Source organism: Lactuca virosa, chromosome 3 (genome assembly GCF_052849685.1).
Source record: "Lactuca virosa cultivar CGN04683 chromosome 3, Lactuca_virosa_CGN04683_v6, whole genome shotgun sequence".
NCBI classification, from domain to species: domain Eukaryota; kingdom Viridiplantae; phylum Streptophyta; class Magnoliopsida; order Asterales; family Asteraceae; genus Lactuca; species Lactuca virosa.
The window spans coordinates 235,473,456-235,484,636 of NC_136428.1; the positions used below are offsets into that span (position 1 = coordinate 235,473,456).

The 11,181-nt window shown below is 41.0% G+C and overlaps 1 long non-coding RNA gene across 2 annotated transcripts; it reads right to left on the reverse strand.

Moving 5' to 3' along the window:
* Positions 1–1,173: 1,173 nt before the first annotated feature.
* On the reverse strand, positions 1,174–6,025 carry LOC145167060 (uncharacterized). Of its 2 annotated transcripts, XR_013740878.1 has the most exons (5): positions 5,262–6,025; positions 4,194–4,251; positions 3,274–3,656; positions 3,087–3,183; positions 1,174–1,335 (listed from the first exon to the last, which is right to left on the reverse strand). It is a non-coding gene; the product is annotated as an uncharacterized LOC145167060 (long non-coding RNA). The 2 variants fall into 2 exon arrangements; XR_013740877.1 differs by lacking the exon at positions 1,174–1,335 and having other exon boundaries at positions 2,943–3,183.
* Between the last annotated feature and the right edge of the window lie 5,156 nt (positions 6,026–11,181).

An 11,181-nucleotide genomic window follows, 5' to 3' on the forward strand; every position in this document is an offset into this window, starting at 1 on the left:
ATCTGACCATATTTTGTCTTGACAACCACATATATGCAAATATATAATCAAAATGTCATACATTATTATTTATATAATAATCATATATGAATATGTCTATAAAATAAAGTTACTTACGATGTATTCCCTTGCACATTGAACAACCACTCACATACAATACTCTCCTGATGTGTTAGCTTAGCTTTTGCGTCTATTATTCTGCATTTGTAAGGTGATTTAAAAGCATCAACAAGCTTCTTCTCTCTTGGTTCATCCAGATCATGCTTTGATGGTCCTACTTCTGTAGGAATTGCTATAGAGATTGGATTTTGATTAAGAACATTTTTGTTTGCTAATCTAATCACAACCCTCTGATGGTCGTCTTTGATTTGTTTCTTTGTAAGTGGTTTTTTTGGTGAAGATTCATTAGATTTTTTACTTGAAGTTTGATCTGAATCTTGACTGAGACCTAGACTAAAGCTTGGATGAGTATTATCTGCATGTCATGAGATTTATCATATAAATAGTTGTATGTTAATTATATATTTTTTTATATTTTGAAATGTTTTTCCAAATTGTTACCTCCTTCATTTCCTTTTGTCTTGTCAACTTCTCCTCCTTTTTTTGTTTTCATTTTCAGACTTTTTCTTTCCTGAAAGATAAGAACATATATGAATATTGTATCTATATTCAAAATATTATATTAGTTATTCACAAATGAATATAAATATTGCAATATGTTAATTTTTGAATAAGTAATGCATAGCATTACTTATGAACAAGTAATTCTATCTTTTACTTATTAATAAATGAAAAGTGTGTTATTCAAAAAATACATGTAAGCATTACTTACATTGTCTTATTCACTTGTGAATAAGTAATGTATTTAGTTATGAATAAGTAATGCATATCATTATTTATGAATAAGTAATACTATATTTTTTATTGATTCATATATTATGTTATTCATTTGTGAATAATCAAACTTATTATATTCATTTATTAGTGAATCAACTATTTAGCTCTATCATCTGTATTTCTTTTCTTAATTTATGTTTTTTTTATCTGCACCTCCATCTTTTGTGTTCTTAGCTTCTGCTCTTCCTTTATTTTTGTCACACCCCCGGACCAGACGGCGGAAACGTCCGGAGGCGGGTGACTTCATTGTGTAGTATCATAAAAATTGAATATAAATGAAACAGAGCAATCCAAACATCATACATTGAGATAACAAGCTTACATTGTTTACATATTTTATTTGTTCTTCTTATTACACAAAAGAGACATAAGCAGAAAAATCCAAGCTACAGCTAAAAGTCTTGCATCCGCGTCCCTTGTTACCTGCTTACTAGATCCCTGAAAATACAAGTCGTTTTGAAAAGCGTCAACTAAAAAGTTGGTGAGTTCATAAGCATTTTTGTACAAAATCGTTTACACTTGTTTACAATCGTTCTTATCGCACTTTCAGAAAATCCGATATTTTCTATGAAATCGTTTGAAGTCTTGCCTTGAAAATCATGAACATGTGTGTGCATGTCATTACTTTTATTCATCCTTATAAGGAGTGATTTTCAAAAGTAGTGTGATTTGTAAAAGCGAGCTGTGTACGAGAATAGTTCTTTTGAATAGTAATAGTCAACCGTTTCCAGAAAAATCCCCTATTTTCAAAAAGAGAATATGGTTGAAAATTTTGTTCCTCTTATCGAGTAAAATTGAGTGTGCGTTCTAGTTTATCGTTATCGAAATCGTAGAAAATCGTTTTCTCTAGAAAATCCTATATTTTCTGCTATAAAATATTCGTAAGTTCTAGTTCCAACTATGTATATGTGTGGGTTAATTTATCGTTTTCAAAATCGTTTACAAACGTTTTCCATAGAGTCCTACGCTTTTTAATTTGTAAAAATAGCAGTATTACGACTCTATACTTGTTAGGAGAAAGAATCAACATGGCAATTGTGGACATTCTACGCGATGAAAAAGGACAGTCAACGCAACAAATGCAAACCATCACTTATCATGTATAGGACGGTCAACACAACGTGCCAAAAATTTATTTATGAGGTTTTTCCTTACATAAATTTCTGGATGACATAACATATTCTAGTGAGTCGTTATAACCATACTAATCTGACGAAGTGCATGTTTTGGCGTTTCTCAGGCGCCCTCGGTTTGGAAAAGACATTTGTCACCCTAGACTGGCCTGTCTAGCTGTAGCGAACAGCGAAGGTGCGGGGTGTCAACCCCGTATAAATCTATACACAAATTCCCGATCTCCCTCCAGGAGACTCTGGCTATAACTCCTTACAGGACTTAGACGTACACTAATATTTTTATATTTAGGTACTTTTGAGATTTGTCTGACTAGAATATTAATAACCTTCTGAGAAATCGTTAGAGATCCATTATTTGTTAGATAAATAATGAAATTCGTACTTGTTGAATAAAAATATCGTTCTCGTTCCATATCGTTGATTTTGCTCGTTAACTAGGTGCTCGTGTTTGTTCCTTTTCGTTTATTGAAAAATAAGTCATTTTAGTCAAGAGAAAAAGTGTCAAGTTATAATTTGTATAAATTTATAACTGCGGGTTATGACACAAATTTCCTGTTTTATGACATATAGAACATTACTTATGTTGTTGGAGGTTTTACGACAGCAGTTTATGACATGCAAATATTTCTGTCATAAAGGCTCTATTTGTGTATTTTCTTGACGCAAACTTTTATATTGAATATTTATAAAATACCCCCTGACAGTTTGCAAAATAGTCACGAAGTTCCCATTTTCGAAAATCATTAGAATAAGTGTCAACTTATCAAGGTTCCTTTTATAAGTTTTATTTCTAGACATGAAAACATAGATAAAGGGCTTAAGTTGGACACATCCAATAGTTGGGAGGCTCTTTTGTACACAAAGTATCTTCTGTTTCTTATAAAGTTGTGAAATCTTACGTTCATGAGGATATTACTAAAATAATAATCTAATAATATTACCACACACATACAAACATACGTATACATGCAAGTATGCAAGTATCTAGGCAAGATTTGACTTGTACTCTCCCCCAAAAACATTAAAATATTGAAAAAGGTGGGGTATGAAGTTCACCTTGAGTTGGTTGAGGAGTTGTTTGGAGTTATGAAGTGAAGATCTCAAGCTTAAACTTTTGGCTGAGATGAAGAACTTCCCTGGGAGGGATGTTTTCCTAAGGATGATCATCACATATTATTATGAGCAAAATAATATGGATTCATCTTGAAATATTATAAAATATTAGATGAATTGAGGAATTTACCTTAAAATTTCCCAGGAAGAAGTTGAGAAATTTCCTTTCAGCAAGATCCCCTGTTCTTGCTTGAAGATGAATTTTTGAGAGAAAATGAGAAAAGTGTGGGAGAAGGTGAACTCTAAACTCCTTATTGACGTTTCTTTGAGGATGAAAAGGGAGGGAATCTTTGGTGCATGGGTATCTGGTGGTCCATGCATGGATATTTGGTGGGTAAAGTGTAACACCCAAAAATTCAAGCCAATTTAAAACTTTTTAAACAACCCAAAAACCATTAGTTATTACAAACTTGTTTTCAAAATGTATAATATCAGAGTATCCCAAAAACATAGTCATAAAAAGTGAGGAGCTGTACGATCACGCATTTGCCTTGCCACGATCCCCTGATGTACCTGAAACAATAAACTGAAACTGTAAGCCCGAAATCTTAGTGAGTTACCCCCAAAATACCGATACACATACAGTCCACATAAACATATCATAACAAACTGAACAGAACAGCACATAACGGGTCCACAGCCCTACAGACTTTAATACCCCCGAGCCCACAGTACGAGTCTCCCTCAGCCCGTAACTAGAATGCTCCCGAGCCCACAGTACGAGTCTCCCTTAGCCCGTAACTGGAATGCTCCCGAGCCCACAGTACGAGTCTCCCTTAGCCCGTAACTGGAATGCTCCCAGGGTTTGTTGGCTACCGCACGAAGCAGTACAACCTCAACCCATCCTATATAACAATCACATAACATAACATAACCACTGAACATGCAATAATCATATAACATCACAGGTAGTCCTACAGATCTACCTAACTGGCATAACCACTAGCATGCAACACTAACTCATACCCAACATCTAACACTGCTAGGATAACATATCCAATGGGCCGGCTTTGGTGCCTTAGACCCCTTAGTATAGTGAGGATAACTCACCTCAAAATGCTGAAGTCCCGTAGACACCATCCCAGCTGCTCGATGACAGATTCCCGAACTGTCAATATCAAAACATCACCCAATTAATAATCGAGTTCCAAGCCCAAGGTCCAACTCACACTATAAAAGCCCAAAAGTCCAATCATGGGCCGAAACCCAACATATGGCCCAATTTTCCAAATTGGGCCCAGACCTCTACATGGTCTTTCCTTAAGGCTCATCTACTTATTTTGGTCTGTTTACTTGTTCTTGGACAACCCATCAATAATCACCAAAGACCACTAGGAAGGCCCAACTCAAGGCCCATGTGAATTTAGGGTTTCACATAAAATGACAATTAGGGTTAAGTGTTTCTCACTTAACCCATTAAGGACTTAATCCATTAAGTCCCTCACTTTACTAAATAAGTCATATGGTGTGATTGGGCTTAATACACCATTCCATTCCAATGGCCCAAATGTGGGTCCCGATAAGTCCAAGCCCATAAACCCAAAATTAGGGTTTTCATATGAAATGATGATTAGGGTTAAATGTTACTTACTTTACCCATTAAGGACTTAATCCATTAAGTCTATTGTTGCCTTATATTAATTTGCCAATGACTATTATTTAATATTTCAAGTTATTAAATAATTCTCGTGTGCGTGCCGATCAATTCCCAAAAAGTAGGGTTTTATGCTATTAGGGTTTTCCAGACCCTAATTAGGGTTTCCCAACCAAATATTAGCCCGTTAGTGAATTGGTTGAGCATCTAGGTCACTTTGGGCCTTATTAAACTCAATAGGGTTTTATTAGGTCCATTGGGGTCTCTTTGGGCCCTCTAGGGTTTCTTTTAGCCCATTAGGGTTTAGTAGCCCCTTGTCCAAACATCCAAACGAGTCAAAAACCAAACAAGGCACACCGCCACCCGACACGGCGGCCGGTGGCAGCAGGAGGCGGCAACCACCACCCTATGGTGGTGGTTTGAGCTTTTCTTTTCATTATTCCTATTCTATTACGGTACAATTTTACAATAACATCCAATAACCCCACACACTCATAAAATAACACACACACACACATAGCCACCTTGTGGCGGCAGGCGGCTATACACGGTGGCAGCCACCACCCTTCGGTGGTGGCGGTGGGGTTTTGTTCTTCGGATCTCCGGCCAAGGGACACTTCGGCGGCCTTGTCCCATCACAGTACATGAACATACATCCATATGCCCGGAAAATGAACCCTACACCCACTGAGGTGGGTTGCAACAGCAGCAACACAAGAAACGGGCAACAGCAGCGGCGGTAGAACGAAGGAGGAAGGAGAGAGAGAGAGAGAGAGAGAGAGAGAGACAGCGACGCTATCAGCCGGCTATGGCGAGGCTGTACTCGGTTGGGTCTTCAATGGCGCGGCAGGAATCACGGCGGCGGCCTCTTGGCGGTAGGGTACCGGCGAACAGAAGAGGAAGAAGGATGGAGGAAGGCGCCTGTGTCGGTCTCGTCCGTTCGTCGGAGTCACAGCAGCGAGGTAGCAACAGTCACGCTTCGTTGGTTTCCCGGCAGCCCTCGAAGTCCAGTCGTGGAAACGTCGCTAGCAGCCTTGCTGATCGGGAAAACGGAACGAGAGGGCGGCAGCGAGAGAGCAGCGGCGGCGGCATGAGTAATCACTTCCCGATTGAACGCCGCCCAAACAGTGGCTTCGCTCTCAGCCACAACAAGAACAATGACGACTGCGCTCTTCGACCTCCACAATGAAGATAGCAGCGGCGGCGAACAGAAGAAGAAGGGACGGAGAAGGAGTCTCAAAGGGTAGTGGCGGCTGTGGAAATCACGATCTAGGGTTTGGGTTCTTTGGCTGCCCCCTTTGACTAGAGAATGAGGGATCAGATATATCCCGTAACTCCAAACTAAACTACCCTGCCAAAAATACACTTTTGGTCCCTCCTCCCCATATAATTTTCAACATCTATCCAAAATTTACCTTTTAAACCCTGATTCCATAAATTCCTTTCATAATAGATCCCTAGATTACCAATAAGTCCCTTAAGCCTTCAAATCTTTTCAATTTAAATCCATTTATTACCAAACGGACCCTGGCTTCTGAAATCCTTTTCGAATTAAGTCCAGGACTTGCACTTTTTAACCCCAAACTCCTAAAATTGTAATAATTAATCCTCGAGACCAACACCTCACTAATTATTATTTAAATTTCTGAGCTCTAACAATATACAAATAATAATAATTACTTCCCGGGTTCCTGATTTATTATATAATTAATCCTTTTAAAATGGGATGTTACAACTCTCCCCCACTTAAATTTGATTTCGTCCTCGAAATCGTTTCTTCTCATTCCTTACATGCCAAACAATCATGAACTACAATCTCGAGCTTCACCCTAGCCTTTCCAAGGCAACCGTAACCAACCCTCACAGGGTTCTAAAACCTGAACATAAACGAATCCCTTGTAATATGATCACATTTACTCAATCCGTAATCTGAAGTCTCGAGATAGTCTGGCTCCCTGACAGACTGCCCACACTGGATCATTGTTGAATGCATTGCACTTAACTCCCAACTGGCTACTCAACTTCTGATAACCGGAGGTTCCCAGTAGAAAACAAAATCTCAAATACCACACTGCTAACTATGATCCTTTAGTTCCCGAACCACATACATCTAATAACCGGCTCATAAGCACAAATACTCATACCTGGCCCAATCAGCCCCAGGCTGGAATACCAGACATGCCTACGACGGGTCCAGTCATCCCTAGGATTGAATACCCTCGTATCACACACATGTTTGGTCCAATCAACCCTCGGGTTGGAATACCAAGCACGTCAGGTCCACTCAATCGTAGGGTCCGGTCATCCTCATGATAGAATACCCTAGATTGGAATACCATTATATGCATAACGCGGGTCGAACCCATAACTTAAAATCCTAGGACCCATCGTTGCATCTCATCCAGAAATCCTCTGATTCGCCACAATCGAGTGACACTCATCTGAAATTTCAGGTTCCGGCGCGGTCAGGGAGCTAAAGGTCTCCCACATAGTTGCCTCACACGACTTCCGAACGAAATCCTTCCATGGAACTAGTTGTAACTAGTTATCATGCCACTGCGACTCTAACAACCTCCTGATCCAACCGATCGGACCCATGCGTCAAATCCTGACGTCACCAAATCCAAGGCTAAAAGTGATTGCTACCTGACCAATGGTAGACTTATATCACCAATGACTTTAAGCAATTCCTTGCTTCCTTGATTTCTTAACTGTAGTGGCGTTCCTACAGTCTTATCACTGTCTTAATCAGGTCTAATCCCTCTGGGGAAACCCCTAAACCCATCCGTGGATTTCCATATGCTCACTGCTACACCCGAACTGGTGGTTACTACTGACCCTTCCGCGTCCTTACAACGCGCTCATGCCATCTATCAACCTAGTAAATGTTGCGGCTACACCCACAGACTTACATCACTCTGGCACTATCTGTTGTTATTGAATGCTACGGCTACTTCCGCAGTATTACAACACTTCCCATACTAACTGATCGCTAGTGAATGCTACGGTTACCACCGCAGTTCTTACAACACTTTCCATACCGGCCGAACACACACTCGACCTAACACATAACTGAACCTAATTCATGAATAGAATCCCAACCTGATTTCCCAAATTCTGCTATCATGCACCGAGAAGACGCGATTTCCTGCTGGGGATTTTTTTTTACCGAACTCCCAACTCACACAATACTCAACCAAACAATCACTAGGGTTGTCTCCCTTCCTGAAAACGATGTGAAACTTATCCCAGTTTCAAAATCGATCCTGCTTCTGCGTTCCGGGACGATTCTCCCCCACTTAGATTCAACCAAGTCTTCACAATACATGAAAATTTAAGAATTCTCAATCTTTCTCACTTTCCAACGATATATCTAATGACAACCAACTCTTTTCAACTGGTGCTCCATTACCAGCCAATCCCAAATGATCACATGCTTATGATAACTAGATGAACACTTCCTGAATTCCCGGGAAACCAACAGTCCCTAACGCTCGAATGATCCCACACCCAAATCTTGAAGTCCAAAGGTAGATGCTCTACTAATACTTCAGCAACAAGCGATTTCCCTTGGCGCTCTCATGCGCCAATCACTAACGATTACTAACACCACTGAACCCTGAAAATGCCGAATAACCATCCAATGGGACTCTGTCCACAACCTCCCACATAATACCCTTCTTCCCAAGTGCTCCAAGCAAATATCTTGCTTTAGAGCTTTAGAAATCATATCATTTAGGGTCTCGCACCCTGACTCACTTACCAGCTCAATCGTCCATAATTGAACTGCAGTAACTGAAGCAAGCTCTGCTCTAACCGGGCTACAAACTACTCCCATAACTTAGTCTCTAATCCTGAAGTGAAATAGATCACACAATCAATCCTTACCACCCGATACAAGAGATCAAAGGCGAACCGAACCTTACAAAATACTTATGCCATATCGACCCACCTGCGCTTACCAGCGCTAAACCACTGTCGCCAATCCTAGCGACCAACTAACCCCGAGTTAGAATACAACCTGATCCTGGGGTCACAAGCCTGCTTAATCCTTCGAACTCGTAAACTGAAAGGGCACAATCCTTGCCCTAGACAACGACATTCCAATCCTATCAATAAACCATTCTAATTCCAGCTGCATAACTCCAGCTGAACTTAATCATTACTCCTTTCCGGAGTCCCCGCGACTCACATTCCGGCCTCGAGCAAAACCCTCGAGCCTCAAATCTCGAAACGCATGTGCCAGACTCTCCCGCTTAACCCGCAGAATGTAATAAGTACAGAACTTCTCCCTGATCAGAGGTAACTGCAACCCTCTGCTCATCAGAATATGTCCCAGTAACAAGTCCCGGTACTGAAAAGCTCGACCAGCTCTTCCCCTTGCCATCGTTACAGCTGATATAGCTGCCGCGGCAACCGTCTCGACAATGGCTGCATAGCGCTCGTCAAAATACTCAACCATGGCGGTCTTAATAGACCGAAACATCCACGGGAACTGCCCCCAAACAAACTCGATCACCTCCTCCCGGATGATCTCACTAACACGGTCCTCTGACAATGCTGGCCTATCCTGGCTACCAGCTCCCGATCCTAACCTGGATCCGATCTCAAGACGTCTCGTAACCACCATTCTGGTAAAACACTGGAAGGATCACTGATAATCCATATAGAGACAGGGAACCAACTCCCAACCCAACCCTAGGGGTTGTGACTTACTTGACACGCGTATGGGTCCTGTGCTTTCAGTAGTATGGTCCCTTACTACCTTCCACACCTACCCATATTTGTCTCAAGTATCACCACAACGCCCTAACTAAATATACAACATGGCGAGCACTCAGTCCTCACTCCTAGAGGAATGCTAAATATCTCATAACTGGCCTCCCGGCCTCACACAACCCATATCCATGAAACTTCCACCAAACCTGCAGCACTAGTGTATGCTAGCCATACATAACGCTGGACCCTATAGACTTTCGAATATCCAATCCTACCCTAAGCTCCCAATCAAACAAGAACAGAACATAAAGCCGATTCAAACATTCTCAGGCTATAAGATCTTAATTATGTATAACCGTGATACATACACTAAGCAACTACAGCAATGATGTCTATCTCATATAAAGGAAACCCTAGGCTAGCAGGCATCATGTAATCAGGAAATTCTATCATGCAATTCCTGAAGATCCCTAGCCTAGTACTAACATGCTGTTTTAACATATCTCATAATCAAATAACTTGTATGGTATTTTGGGGTCTACTTACTGGCTTCGGCTGATCGTACACCCTGCATCCTCCTTTACTTATTTTGAAAACCATTTTAGATTTCATTTTGAAAATCTTTTCCTTGATTTGAGACTGGAGTCACACGAGTGTTCCTCCAATTCACTCAAACCAAGGCACTGATACCAACTTGTAACACCCAAAAATTCAAGCCAATTTAAAACTTTTTAAACAACCCAAAAACCATTAGTTATTACAAACTTGTTTTCAAAATGTATAATATCAGAGTATCCCAGAAACATAGTCATAAAAAGTGAGGAGTTGTACGATCACGCATTTGCCTTGCCACGATCCCCTGATGTACCTGAAACAATAAACTGAAACTGTAAGCCCGAAAGCTTAGTGAGTTACCCCCAAAATACCGATACACATACAGTCCACATAAACATATCATAACAAACTGAACAGAACAACACATAACGGGTCCACAGCCCTACAGACTGTAATACCCCCGAGCCCACAGTACGAGTCTCCCTCAGCCCGTAACTGGAATGCTCCCGAGCCCACAGTACGAGTCTCCCTTAGCCCGTAACTCGAATGCTCCCGAGCCCACAGTACGAGTCTCCCTTAGCCCGTAACTGGAGTGCTCCCGAGCCCACAGTACGAGTCTCCCTTAGCCCGTAACTGGAATGCTCCCAGGGTTTGTTGGCTATCGCACGAAGCAGTACAACCTCAACCCATCCCATATAACAATCACATAACATAACATAACCACTGAGCATGCAATAATCATATAACATCACAGGTAGTCCTACAGATCTACCTAACTGGCATAACCACTAGCATGCAACACTAACTCATACCCAACATCTAACACTGCTAGGATAACATATCCAATGGGCAGGCCTTGGTGCCTTAGACCCCTTAGTATAGTGAGGATAACTCACCTCAAAATGCTGAAGTCCCGTAGACACCATCCCAGCTGCTCGATGACAGATTCCCAAACTGTCAATATCAAAACATCACCCAATTAATAATCGGGTTCCAAGCCCAAGGTCCAACTCACACTATAAAAGCCCAAAAGTCCAATCATGGGCCGAAGCCCAACATATGGCCCAATTTTCCAAATTGGGCCCAGACCTCTACATGGTCTTTCCTTAAGGCCCATCTACTTATTTTGGTCTGTTTACTTGTTCTTGGACAACCCATCAATAATCACCA